Source organism: Globicephala melas, chromosome 8, assembly GCF_963455315.2.
Source record: "Globicephala melas chromosome 8, mGloMel1.2, whole genome shotgun sequence".
In the NCBI taxonomy this organism is placed as follows: domain Eukaryota; kingdom Metazoa; phylum Chordata; class Mammalia; order Artiodactyla; family Delphinidae; genus Globicephala; species Globicephala melas.
Window position 1 is genome coordinate 60,088,441 of NC_083321.1, and position 15,481 is coordinate 60,103,921.

At 38.8% G+C, this 15,481-nt stretch overlaps 1 protein-coding gene across 27 annotated transcripts in view; it reads right to left on the reverse strand.

Moving 5' to 3' along the window:
• DLG2 (discs large MAGUK scaffold protein 2) overlaps nucleotides 1-15,481 on the reverse strand; it is a 2,016,902-nt gene that overhangs the window by 90,941 nt on the left and 1,910,480 nt on the right. The window lies entirely within an intron of this gene.

Below are 15,481 nucleotides of genomic sequence, written 5' to 3' on the forward strand. Positions count from 1 at the left end.
AGAGAATTATCTACTGTTCAGAACCCCTGGAAATTACTGAGTTTGCTTGGGTGTGTGGTGGGAAATTAGGTTGGAAAAGTAGATGGAGGACAGTGTATGGAGGAATTTGAAAGCCCTGATGAGGAGGTTAAGTGCCATTCTGTATGTAGAGAACCTTACTCTTGTAATCTCATAATCCCATCATGCATATGGTTAGACTCGAGGGCAATAGTAGCCATTTATTCTTTTATGCATGGATTCAATGAGTGAATTTTTTTTTTTTTTTGCAGTACGCGGGCCTCTCACTGTTGTGGCCTCTCCTGTTGCAGAGCACAGTCTCCGGACGCGCAGGCTCAGCGGCCATGGCTCACGGGCCCAGCCGCTCCGCGGCATGTGGGATCTTCCCGGACCAGGGCACAAACCCGTGTCCCCTGCATCGGCAGGTGGACTCTCAACCACTGTGCCACCAGGGAAGCCCCAATGAGTGAATTTTGAGAAATGAAGCAGATGGTTGGAAATGAGAATTTACACTTATGAGGAAGTCAACTCTAGAGACAGATTTAAGTTATTAGCCCAGAGTTGATCACTGAAGTCATGTTTGGCCCTCTACCCTTCTCTCTCAAATTAACAGAGAACCCCAAGTTTTAGCCAAATACATTGCTATGTAGCTAAAAGACAACATTTCTCATATTTCCTTGCTAATCCATGAAACTGTGATCCAACAAACAAAATGTAACCAGTAGTGGTATATGGTACTTCCGGAAAATCTACTTAAAAGGAAGAGATCATATTCTTCTGCCCTTCCTGCTTTTAGCAAAGCACATGTGATAGCTGGTGCTCTAGCTGCCACATTGGACATTGAGGACAAGGATCTTACCCTAGGAATGGCAGATCAGTATACTGGAAGGAGACTGGAGGTTCCTGAAAAATTTGTGGACTACCATATGAGCCCTGAACAGCCTACTGCGATGCTTCATATATACATGAGATAGATAGCAGCTTCCTGTTTAAGTCACTGTTTTTTTGTTTTTTATGTAGTCAAACTTCATCATTTCTGATATATAACGTAATTAGAAGAAATTGCCAAGTGAGAGTGTAATGGGAGACAGGAGAAGCCTGAGGACTGAATCTTGGAGAGCATCTACATTTGAAGAAGTTCAAGAACCTGGAGAGTTCACAGTCAAAGCCAGAAAGTGTATGTGAGTTTGTGTGGGGTGGTGGGTGAGAGATGGTGCTGGAAGTTTCTACCCAGTCTAAAAGTCTGTTTCCAGAAATAAAAAACAAAGGGCTGATGGTGGAGCCACTAAAAACTAGGGTGATCCAGGCTACTTCCACGACAGAGGGCTGGATTATGCAAGGCCAATTTCTGCTCCTAACTTTCCAATCATTTAATTCACTCCATCTCCCCTGGGGTAGAATGATCAGGAAGGACAGGAATGTCTAAGGAATTTCCAGAAGGTCAAGTGGGGGAAAAGCATTCCACCACAAATAAAACAGGGCCTTTGATTACAGCTATACTTGAGAATAAGTCTACCTTAAATCATTCTTTTGCCCTGCATTTGGTACCATAAATGAATGCCCCTTCTCTGTTCTACTAAAGGCTGTATGAAGTCCCAAACCTGCCTATTGGTGACTGCAAGGGGTGAGTGGTGAAGAAGTGGCCCCTGCCCCCTCTCCCCTGCGCTCTATCTATGGCTCTGCATCCCGCAGACCTTCAGATCCAAGCACTGGCAGCCATTTGTAAGGAGACTTCGCCAGGTTCTGCAGATAAAAGGTAATTCCAGGGCTTCCCTGGTGGCGCAGTGGTTGAGAGTCCGCCTGCCGATGAAGCGGACACAGGTTCGTGCCCCGGTCCGGGAAGATCCCACATGCCACGGAGCTGCTGGGCCCGTAGGCCATGGCTGCTGAGCCTGTGCGTCCGGAGCCTGTGCTCTGCAACGGGAGAGGCCACAACAGTGAGAGGCCCGCGTACCGAAAAAAAAAAAAAGGTAATTCTAATTTTCCTCAAAGATTAAAAGCCCTATTATTTGTACTGTAGCTTAGGAGTAAGGGTTTCCCTGATGCTCAAGTCTGTTTGTTAATTATTATTTCAGAGTGCTGACAAGTTGTTGACAAAGCACCTTCACATATGTTATTCAGTCCTCATGGTGACCCCATGGAATAAGCTATTTTATTCTCTTTGATTCATAATGAGACCCAGAGAAGATGATGAAGAGAAGGTAGATGATGAAGATGATAATAATAATATAAATAGCTATTGTTTACTGAATTACTACCAAGTACAATGCAGAGTGTTAGGAACATAAATTTTTTTTAACATTCACAGCAATTCAGCAAAGCTGGATTTAGTAGATCCATTCTATAGATAATAAAATTGAGATTCTAAGAGTTGAAGTGACTTAAAGGTCACACACTAGTAACTGGTTGAGTCAATACTCTAACATCCTCTGGCTGCAAATCCTTGGGTCTCTCCCCTACACCACAGTGAACGTGGCACTAAGGAGCGAGCATTCATGGTACACTGAGACGTACCCCTTGCCAGGATTTTTCTTCACATAAACATCGTAGCTGACCCTGTGATGCCCCAGGAAGCTGTCATTTACCCTACTCCGCCTTGGGGAATTGTTAGGGGGTGAAGATACTAATAAGAACTCAGTTCATTGAGATCACTGAAAGAAGCCTGAGCTAGAAACACAAGGCTATAACTGGCAATCACTATTAAGGCTTTTATTTGAATAATGAGAAGAATGTTTAAAGAGTAAATGATGGGCAAATGATGGGATTTAATTAGTTTATTTCATTATTATTATGCCAACAGAATTATTTTACATCGTTTCTATGCAAATGGGTGCACAATTTAGTTCAATCTGTGCTTTCTGTGTATTGAAAGAATAAATAAAGATAACAAGAGAACCATTTGGTAAGGTTTAAGTAGGTTTTTCCTTTTTTCCAAAAACTGATTTTCTTTCATGTTTTTTTTACTCTAATTAGAAATCAAAGGTGAACTAACATGGACCAAATGTGTACAGCAAACTCTAGTTCTTCACACTTCTTGTGCATCTTATTAATCCACATTCGGTCTGTAGGATCCCATTAATGCGTTGTTCCCTGCACGTGGGGAGTTGGCAGTAGTATTTTTCCCCAATTCTTTACTCCTGGGTTTAACTTTGAAACTTTTAAATTAAATGGTCTTCGATCATGCCCCACACTGAAGCAGTGAAAAGTCTTTTAAGTAAAACCAAAAGGAGTTTACGATGCTTCTGACATAGTTTCTTAATAAAGAAAAGCCATTTAAAGTGTTAACATAGCATTAAGTGAGGATTTTGAAAGTTCTTGCTTCATCTTACCTGCTCTCTGTATTCTAAGAGTTGCAGAAGAAATTCTAAAATAAAACCTTTTGTAAAACTTGATGAGGGGACTGGCGGGTAACAATCATATTAAGAGCTATGTTTTTTTTAGCAACTGCTGTGTGATGGGCTCTCTGCTAAGCAGTTCATAGCCATTATTTGAATTCTCATAAGAACCCTACAAGGAAGTAGTTTTTTTATTTTTACCCTTGTTTTGTAGATGAGGAAATTAAAGTCTAGAGAGGTTGTCCATCTTCAGTCAAGATTCATCTGATCAAAAATGAAAGCTTATCTTACAGAGTCATTGTGAGGATTAAACGAGATAGTGCTTGACACAGTGCAGGGTTGCTGTTTAAATCAATACTCATCTTATTTTGATACCCCTTTTCAATATTAGTCTCAAGCATTGCACTGTCTCCTTAGCATTTGAGTTCTTGAAATACTTCTGTCTGAGAGAAAATGACAGTGACATGATTCACTGTTTTGATTTAATTTATCAAACAGAAGCTATTTGGTCTGCTGGCCATAATTTGCTGGTTGCTCACCATGGACCAGTTCTAGCGTATTTTTGGAAACTGCTTGGAAATTCGCAAGATGATAGCAATTATGTGTATGCTTGGGGGTTTTCTATGCTAAAATCATCAGCAGATATATCCATGTTAGGTATTGTAATCTTAAAATGTATGATTGTCCACTAGTGACAAGATGAGGTGTTAGTTTGTGATTCTCTTTTTAACTTCCACCCAACCATTTATTTCAGCAAAATATGAAATTCAATGACTGAAAACTGTAAACAGGCAAAAATGTCCTGAGACGCTATAGGCAGGAGTAAGACAGAGTGCCCTGGAATGGGGTTCAGAAGCCCTTAACCTCAGTCACAACTCTCTCCCTGATCACCTGGGTGGACTTGCTCAAGCCACTCCTCCCCTAGTTGCTTCTCAAGGTCGTCACTTATAAATAGAGGACACTGTATTCTGGTAGCTAAGTTTCCTTTTTTCTTTAGCCTGACATAATAAACCAGAATGGAAATTCTGCTATTTGGCAGGTAATGTTAGGGCTAGAAAGGAAAGAAGCCTGGTATCTGTGCTTGGTACCTAGTACCTAGACCTTACTGAGGCACCTAACCTCTCATCCACTGATAAAAAAAATTTTTTTAAGTGATGTAAGTGAAAGGTTGTTTACATTAATTACTAGTGGGTTATCTACCTGTTTTGAGAGGACTGATTTTCTGTCCATAGGGATTAAATAAAACAGCTCCATCTCTCATGATGACTAATAATGCCTCCCTTTCCATACCATCATCATCATTATGTAGCCAAGACAGAAAGGTATTTGGCCACAAACACAAGAACAATTTATTTGCTTCTGAACTGACTGTATCAAGGAAAGGGACTTGACTCAATATCTTTTAGTCACAGTCCACAAGGAATTTCACTTCAAGTTGCCATTGTTCTCCATACATACTCTAATCCAAGAACTAACATAACTGTGTCATAACTGTACAGTTATCGATCTCCCCCATTGGCCTAGGAGCTCCTTGAGGGCAGAGACCCATCTTAATGACTATGGTATCACCACTGACTAACACAGTCTCTGACACAGACCCCTCGTTATAGAATAATTAAATTAACCATTTCTAACTATTATTTGATCTTGAGACTACAAACCCAGAGGTCATCTTCAGCATTCGGTTACATCAGAGGTTATATTACTATGACTGTGCTGAGGAATCAGTTCAGATTGTAATCTGAAGCCTTCAGAAGCATTGATAGCTGCATCCTTAACTCACCTCTCAAGTTGGTTACTCAGCAAGTGAACCAAAACATTATACCTCCTCTTCTCCCTACCTCACTGCCTTTGGAGTTATATAAAACACTTTGATTTGCATCCAGAAAATTGAGAAGGAGAAAAAGACAGACAGTATAATACAACAGAGTCTTTATGAAGTCCTTGTGCAATTTTAAATATTCAGCAATTTAGGTTGAGAATATGATAGATACAACCTATAAATCAGATTTAAAGCAAACCGAATTTTCTCACAAGTGGTAGGAATCTCTGCTCAATGCAGAGTACACAGTGGAGCAGTTCACAGAGTGTATTCTGTCACTGAATAACAATTTAAATGCTGGATTAAACAATGTTTGCTTACTACAGAGTCCTTCAGAGCCGTTAATGTAATCATTTACATTGTGAATCTACAAGAAGAATATATAATATGCAATTGTTTCATATACACTTGTAATAAATGATTTGGAAGAGCACATCTTAGAAAACGCTGGTTTAGTTCAACTTGAACATTTCATAGATAGGAGTACCATCAAATGGTTTACCAAGTAAGACGACTTATTCAAGAGTATTCAATTTCCTTAGCGTAAAGTAGGAGTGGATTTCAGGGTAGTCTGGTTTCCAGTCCAGAAAAGTATACCTGTTTCCATCAGGCCATGCTGCGAGCCTCTACTAGCCAATGAGAGAACTTTCTGCAGTAGCAACACTGTCTCTTCTGTCTCATGAAGCCCTGTTTGTTGCCCAATAATTAATGGCATTTTTAGTGTAGGTTGCAATCTCTAAGATACTTTTGATTTTTAGTACAAAATGACTTTCCTAGAAATATAATTTTGCAGAGGAAGAGTACACAAGAGAAGTATGGCTTGAAATTCACCTTTTGGGTGTTCTATAATAATTTAGGGCTACCTGCTTAGCTGCTGAACAGAAATACCTGGTAGAAAACAAAAACCAAAAAAACACAGAGTGCTGGGCACAGAGGACAGAGGTCATTTTCAAAACAGTCAACAGGTTCTGTCCTGTCTATGGGTGCCTGTCCAGAAGCCTAGGCCCCAGATGACCTGTCCAGAATCCTTTTCTTTCTGCCCATCTAATCCCAATCGCATTTTTCAAGGTCCAACTCATGTTTGATCTACTGTTTTTTAGAAAAAACTCACATTTTTTTCTACTGAGTGTTTTCTGATAATTTCACCCCCACCCGCACCCCACTCCTCCATCCTCCATAGTCTTTACTGATCTCAGTTGGCTGAACTGCCATGTGATGGAATCGGAAGAGCTAAGTTCTTCTTAAATCCTAGCTCTGCCTACACTGTACCAGCGGTCCCCAACCTTTTTGGCACCAGGGATCGGTTTTGTGGAAGACGGTTTTTCCACAGATGGGGGAGGTGGGGAATGGTTCAGGTGGTAATGTGAGCGATGGGGAGCGGCTGTAAATACAGATGAAGCTTCGCCTGCTCACCTGCCTCTCACCTCCTGCTGTGCGGCCCAGTTCCTAACAGGCCCAGGGGTTGGGGACCCCTGATCTAAAGAACCTCATAGTGAGGTTAGTGAGAAGCTACACACATAGTGAGAAGCTACATACACACATTCACACACACACTTAAATATGATGCTTAACATAGTGCCTGGCACAAAAATGTTAAGAAATAATTCTCTTTCTTTCTAATTGCTTGTATATTAGACCAATCTGCCAAAGGAGACTAACTGTTAAGGGCAGAGGGTATATCCTACATTTTTTCTCTTTTTCTTTTACTCTCCACAATGCTAGGAATTCTTTCATCAAAAAACAATGCCTCCTAGTAACTGATGAACATCTCACAGTAGGTGTTGACAATTTATTCTATAATACAGTGCAGCTTATGTAAGAGTAAGTCAAATGAGTATGCAGACTCCTGAAAACAGTGCCTAGGCAACTAGTAAGTGCCATTATTAGCACCACTCTAAAGTAAGAACATCTGTTTTAGTGCTGCGCTAAAACTTAGGAAGAGTTATTTATCTTGACTCTATCTCAAGGGCTAGTGATTTTTACCCAGGAACAGCAAATCCAGTTGAAAAACTATTACCTCCTAGAGATGGAAACAGGGCAACATAAACCGGAAGAAGCCATCTGATTCTTAAGTCTTGGGTGACTCATTGTCAGCCTGGAGTAAACACGTATGACAAAACTCCATATGTACAACCTCAGAAGGGACGCACAAGGATGAGTCACATCTAAGTGGATTCCAGAGTAGAATATTTAGTAACTCGACTTCACCAAGTCATTGGTTTTCCTTGCAGTGGCCCCAGAGACTTAAAGCTAAAGTTTTTACAGAAGTCCTTTTTAACCTTCCATCTGAGACCATTCTTTAACTCTTTTAGAAGCCGCAACAGAGTGAAAAAAATGTTAGAGGAAGAGCTGGAAGACTGGGAACCTGCTTTAGTCTCTACCATGTATTAATGGGAAGATTTTCTCAACTATAAATGTTATTTCATCTAAAGAACATTAAGTATCTTCTATGTTCTAAGTATTCACTGTTCTAGGTGCTGGGGTCCTGAGGATAAGAGGATAAGTAAGGTAGAGTTTAATGGGGAAGACAAAAAAGTAAACTGATGATTGGAGGACTTGAGAGATTTAAGCAGAAGCCCTGCTTCTATCATCATTTTCCTTTCATGTTTCCTTTATTCATGAGAAAAAACAGAAAAAGTTAAATTATTTGCCATTGTCACAAAAGAGTAATGCTGGTTTTCACAATATCCTAGTTTCAAGTGTGATCATCAGACTCATTCAAAGATCTGAAATACAGCTTTTTCTATCTTTGAGCAGTAATATTCCTGAAAAGTCATTGACAAATTCTTTTTAAAAAATCTATTTTAAGTACAGTAAAACAGGCTGCTATTGAAAGATTTCTATTCCCTACTTATTGTTGTGAATTTGATTAGTTTAAAGAATGAGGTACATCTAAATTCTTAATACAGTCTCTGAAAACCATTATAAATCATAATGTGATTTTTCTGACATTTATGTCAGAAATCTTAAATGAGGGGGTATACGGCAGGTGGAAGAGTACAGAAAAGTAGAAAGAGTATGGATTAAGTATCAGAATAAAAATCTAAACAATAATGGCCACCTTATTGTGTGTCTGCTATATGTGAGGTCCTTTACATATATTACCACCTTATTTTATCCCTTCAATGTTTTTATCCCTATTTTACAAATGAAGAAGTTGAGGGTCAGAGTGGTGAAGTGACTTGACTAGGTCATACAACTCTGGATGAGACTGGATGAGATGCTGATCGGGGATGCAAACTCCGTTATATAATGATTTTTTTCCCAGGATACAATGCAATGTAGAGGGCAGAGAGGGTCAAATCCAGGGATACTTCCTTTCATCCTTACGAGCCAGGCAGAAAGAGAGGGGAAAATGGAGATTTGGGGTGAATGGAGGGCACATCACCCCAAAAGGAGAAAACACTGCCTAGAGAAGGGGCTGGCTTAACAAAGTGGGATGTTAGGAAGATCTCTGCTCACATGGAAGGACTCGGCGAAGCCAGTCAGGGGAATTCATCCTGTCTGAAAAATTCTTCAAGCTGCAGGAGAGCAGGGCCATCTGTTTAAACAGGACAGCTCTGTGGGAACAGCTTCATGAGGATATGTTAAATAAGATCCAGACTTTCAAGCCATGTTCCTCTGTGAAAGATGAAACTGACCTGAGCTTATTTTCCCTTATCTGTAAAAAAGAAGTTAAATCTATGGACGCTTACTACCTGTGGCTTTTTTTTGTTGTTGTTCAAGCACTTAGCACAGTGTCTGTAACATGGTAATTGCTTAATACCTACTTGCTACTATTGTTCTAAAGACCTGTAACTGTCAAGCACACTGCACATGGGTCCCACCAGTCTAACACCTTAACCTGCACCACCCCAAACTCATATGCCAATTACAAAAATCTGGGAGCATGAGAAGTGCACAAGTAAAACCCACAGACACACTGTTTATTAACCTACAAAATGAGGATAGAAATTCCTATTAATTCCCAGGATGCCTGTGATGGATCTAATAAGATAATATAAACACTCTGCAAACTACAAATGGCTATCCAAATGTGAAGGAATATCAATACTGTTATTAGTAATACTGCTTTATTGCTATTTTTAGAATATTCAGGAAAACACATATTCTCACTAAAACACTTCTGAAATGGTTTAGGTCAATTTTTTTTTATCATTTTATTCTAAGAAACTTCTACCAATAGGTAAATAGTAATGGAGACAATGGAGGAATCTATGCTTAGATTAAATGACAGATGAGTTATATTTAAATAAATATTTGTTGGTTTTACTTTTTAAGTAAATCAAACTTGTTTTTGTTTATTCAATTATTTTATTTAATTCAAGTAATTTCGTCAATATTTATTAAACCAAGTTAGCATGTACAAGGCCACAGAGTAACATATTAAAAGCATTGGAATTTGAAAACAAAAAATCTGGTCTGAATTCTACCTCTTCTACTTAGGAACTTTCAAACCCCCATCTCCAGCAACGGTTGTCCACCCCTGTTAAAAGATGACCCTGAACAATGTATGTATCCTTCTGAGTCTCCTTTTCTTCATTTTTGAAACAGAAATTGAACTACCCACTCTGCCTACTCAAGGGAATTTGTGAGGATTAAATAAAATAATAGACCATACTGATGTAAGGTACTATTCTTTGGCAGAAGTGTGCATTAATAAACTAGAATGGTGGTTTATTATATATAGTGAGAAGTATTACTCATGAGTGGACTGAGGCTCTTTGTTGCATCCTTTTTCTGTAGAAAATTCTAAGTGAAAAGCTGACTGCAGTCAGAAGGATGATAGAGACTGGTACGGGATCATAGGAGGATTTTAATGACTAATGTCATCAAAATGATCGCCTGACGTGTTGATCTTAACATATTCATATATCTTCTTCAGTTTTTATTGGTATCAAGTATCCATGTTAAAAGGTCATATTTCTAAAATATATGTGATAATTTGGAGAAATGATCACACAGTATAACGGTACTGGCTGATTTTTATTTGCTATGGTCTGACAGTTTCTCCAGTCACGTTTATAAGTGCCTATACGTTTTCATGTTGCCCTGAACAGCAGAAAAATCAAGATATTATAGATTCAGTTTACCCTGAACTGAGTCAAACTGTCGTGATTCCAAAGCTGATGGACAAGTTGCTACCTCTGCCATAAGAACCCACCACCAGAACTGTTGTCGCCAAGAACACACTATTTTGGCTATACTCCAGGAATCAGATCACCACTGAAGCTCTTGGCTGCAGGGACATGATATAGCTCCTAGATCAGCACAAGTGAAAAGTGGATGCCCTGAACCTAGCCACTTGATACTTGTTAAGTTATGGACAAAACCATGGAAATTCTGGTAACATAGTTCACAAAACCCAAATTATCTCTATAAAAACTGTGCCTGCCAGAAAAAAAAAAAATCATACGCAAAAGAAAGTAAAGCTTCCAACTCATTTCCATATTCCAAGACTTGACTGAGTGCACATAACTGGCTGAGCCTAAATTACATCTGATAGCCTAGAGACACACGGCATCTGCAAGGGCATATGCGATAAACAGTGTGCAGCTTTCAGCTCTAGAGATATAAGAAGGGACTTTCATTTCCATGAAAGATGAATAGAATAAGAGAAATCAGATTTTACCTCCTGCCTCAAATAACCAAAAGGAAATAAAATCAGACCAACTATATGAAATACAGTTTTCCCAGACACTAGATCAGGCAATGAAGGACAGTGATCCTTAAGACATGGGAAACAAATAAGATAAGCCCTATAATTGCCCCAGCTTGCTGCCCTGAGAGAGCTTCCAGGCCACCAAGCAAGGAGAAAAGAACCCAGGAGGAGCCTGGCAGACACTATCAGTTGACGAGATGGAACTGAGAATCTGTGGAGAACAACATGGCTAGAGTTTGCTGGACAGGGTACCAGAGAGAAGAAAGCTACACAAAAAGAAAATTCTGGAAATAGAGAGTCACCCTTGAGTATTCACCAGAGTATTGAGTGTGAGGAAGTGACCAGAGGCCATGGAGAGAACCATCTGAAAGAACTGGAGTGATGTGTACTCGGCAATCACAAAGGTCTGGAAACAGTGCCAGTGGTCACCAGCCAAACTAGAAAATCTCACAATTCATGGGGCATTGAGCAGCATACTCAGAAGGGTCCTGCCTCAGTAGTGGGATGTAATTAGCCCTAGACCAAATGTTGCTCCTGAAAATCTTAAAGACAAGACTTAAAAGGATCAGATAGTTGAACTGCATCCCAGAACACAGCTCAATATTTACAGGAATACAAAAATATCTGGCTCCCAAAAGGTAAAATTCACAATGTCTGGCATCTGATCAAAGACTGCCAAGCATGCAAAGAAGTAGGAAAATATAACCCACACCGAGGAGGAAAATTAACGAATCAAAACCAAACCAGAACTGACATAAATGTCAGGATTTACAGAAAAAAACATGAAAGCAGTTACTATAACTATGTTCCAGATGGTCAAAAAGTTAAAGAGACATGAATGATATTTTTAAAAAGACCCAAATTGAATTTCTAAAGCTAAAAACAACAATGCGTGGATAAAAAATACACTGGATATTATTAACAGCAACTTAAACACTGCAGAAGAAAAGATCAATGAATATAAATATATAGCAAAAGAAGCTATCCAAAGGAAACAGAGAGAAAAAGGATTTTAAAAAGTGAAAAGAGTATCAGTGAGCAATGGGACAATTCCAAGAGGCCTAATACATGTGTGATTGGAATCTGTGAAAGACAGGAGAGAGAGAGGGAAAAAAATATATTTGCAGAAATCATGGCCAATAATTTTCCAAATTTCTTTGAAAACTATAAACCCACAGATCTAAGAAGCTCAATACCATATAAGCATCAGAATCAGGAAAAGAAATACACGAAGATACATCATAATCAAATAGCTCAAAACCAGTAATAAAGAGAAAATCTTTGTGTCAGAAAAAAAGAGACATTTATTTAGAGAGAGCAAAGAAAATAAGGATGACAACGGACCTCTCAACGAAAATAATACAAGTAGGGAAACAGTGGAATAACATCTTCAAAGTACAAGAAAGAGTCAACTTAGAATTCTGTAAGCACAGAAAATATCTTTCAAAAATAAAGGCAAGGGCTTCCCTGGTGGTGCAGTGGTTAAGAATCCACCTGCCAATGCAGGGGACACGGGTTCAAGCCCTGGTCCAGGAAGATCCCACATGCCGCAGAGCAACTAAGCCCGGGCACCACAACTACTGAGCCTGCGCTCTAGAGCCCACGAGCCACAGCTACTGAGCCCGTGAGCCACAACTACCGAAGCCTGTGCACCTAGAGCTCATGCTCCGCAACAAGAGAAGCCACCACAATGAGAAGCCTGCACACGGCAACAAAGAGTAGCCCCCGCTAACCACAACTAGAGAAAGCCCGCGCACAGCAACGAAGACCCAACATAGCCAAAAATAAATAAATTAAAAACAAAAACACAGGGCTTCCCTGGTGGCGCAGTGGTTGAGAGTCCGTCTGCAAATGCAGGGGACATGGGTTCGTGCCCCGGTCTGGGAGGACCCCACATGCCGCGGAGCGGCTGGGTCCGTGAGCTATGGCCACTGGGCCTGCGCGTCCGGAGCCTGTACTCCACAGCGGGAGAGGCCACAACAGTGAGAGGCCTGCGTACCGCAAAAACAAAAACAAAACGTTTAAGCAGTGCCTTTAAAAAAAAAAGGCAAAATAAAGATGTTTTCAAATATAAGAAAGCTGAAAGAATTCATTAGCAGCAGATGCACACTATAAGAAATGGTAAAAGGAAGTCCTTCAGGCAGAAGGAAAATGAAATGGAAGTCTGTGAATTCACAAAAGAAGTGCCTTGGGAAGGGTAACTGTGTGGATAGACATGTAAGTTCTTTTCTTATTATTTAAACCTCTGGTTAAACCAAAATACTAACAATGTATCATGGAGTTTAAAATTCTGTATATAATGTATATACATAAACAGGCAGAAAAAGGAAAAAGAAAACAAAAAAACAGTACCAAGATGATTAGAAAAACCTAACCATATTAATAATTACATTAAAAGTTAAGTTCTAAATATCTCAGTTAAAAGACAGAGATTATCAGAGTGGATACAAAAGCAAAATCCAGCTATATGTCATTTATAAGGAACATATTTTAAATCTAAAGACATAAATAGGTTAAAATTAAATGGATAAGAAAAGGTATACCATGCTAACACAAGACAAAAAAAAAGCTGGAGTGGCTATATTAATATCAGAAAAAGTAGATTTCAGAGCAAAGAATATAACCAGCAATAAAGAATGTAATTTTATAATGATCGTGATTCAGATTCATAAAGAAGACATAGCAATCCTAAATATGCATATAATAACAGAGCTTTAAAACACATAAAACAGAACTAGAACACAATCAACTTGATTTAATATACACTTATAGAATACTCCATCCAACAACAGCATAATACTGTTGACCTTTGAACAATGCGCGGGTTGTGGTGCTGACCCCCTGTGCAGTCAAAAATCCACGTACTGCTATCTCTGCCTCAAAAACAAAGGAACTGATAAATGACTCTCCAATGGACAGGAAACTGAAGCAGTCTGCATAGAATCAGGACTCAAACCCTAGTTCTTTCAATTCCACATATTGTTATCTCTAATTGAACACAAACTTTCCCCTCACTTAGTTAAGTTAAAGATCTGAAAAATGAAAATACAGGTACTATATTCATTGAAAAAAATCCATGTATAAATGGACTGCGCAGTTCAACCCATGTTGTTCAAGGGGCACCTATACATTCTTTTCAAGTGCGTATGAAACATTGCCAAGAAAGACCACAATCTGCTCATAAAACAAGTCTAAGGGATTCGGGTTATACAAAGAACATTGTTGGACCATGCAAGCAGTTAGCAGTACAGTTAGCATTCGTCAAGGAGGCCTGCCTGGCACCCAAAATCTCTGTGTGTTCCTTCCTGCTGCCTCCTGTGTGTTTTGATTTTTCTCTGACCAACATGGCTATGGGCTTCTTTTCCTGCCTCAACTATAACAACGACCTGATAGGGAAAAGGCTTTCATGCCTCTCTTCCACAAAACTTCAAGAATAAGCACTTTCTTAATGATCAGTTAATGAAGTAATGTGGTGCGGCAAGCAAAATTCTTCATGTAACACATTTGGACTTTAGGACAGTACAAGCATAATTCAAAAATACTCCAGGTTCAGTTCCAGACCATCTCAATAAATCAAATATCGCAATAAAGTGAGTCACAAGAATTTTTGTTTTCCCAGTGCATATAAAAGTTATATTTACACTATACTGTAGTCTATTTAGTGTGCAATAGCATTATATCTAAAAAATGTACATACTTAATTAAAACACTTTATTGCTAAAAAATGCTAACCATCATCTGACAACGTAGGCTTGCCACAAACCTTCAATTTGTAAAAACTACAATATCTGTGAAGCTCAATAAAATGAGGTATGCCAGTAGATATCTTAGAAAAAAAAAGTCATACTTTTTCTATACATTAATTTCAAGTCTAGAATGACTCCACTTATAAAGCTTCTGCAATTATATCATATTTCTGCACTATTTGCTCAGCTTTTCTCACTTGCCATTTGATCTTTCTAAAACTACCTCTTTCTGACATAATCCTTTCCTTACACTATGTAGTTGTGGCAATTTTCCTCCTGACAAAGCTAATATAATGGATGATGTTCAGAAATATGCCACATTCCCGTGGCTGTACCCAGATTTTGACCAAAAAGAAAAAAGACACAAATAATACAACTTATTATTATTTTGCAGATTTTCTGTACTTTTTATTTGTTGTATTAGATATGAAAACATCTTATAAGCCTATGTAAAGTAAAAGCAGACATTTAGAGGTTTGAAAAATGGTCATTTTATAAGAAACAATAAAATAATTTAAAAGAAAACAAACATGGCCAGCACATGCCACTGAAGGAGAAAGATACAACTTACATACTTTTAAAATGACAATATATAGAACTTCTCAATGTTTGTTGTTATTTCTGAGTATCATTTCTGCAAAATTTCATTTGCATCAACGTATATATTTATTTGGCATTTTCCTCAGTGAATACCTTAAGGCTCAAGTAGCAACTCTGAGGATGCAAAGAGTTACTGAAGTAGATCAAAAATCAGGTTATATACATACTGGAAGTTTCCTCAGTTGAAGAGGAGCCATCAAACTGGAATAACATTCATGGAGAAATGAGGCTTGTGTGATGAATAAGAGAATATCATACAAAATAAATAGATCCCAGTTGCAAATGGAAGCAAATGTTAGAGACAGTGGAAGTGAAACTC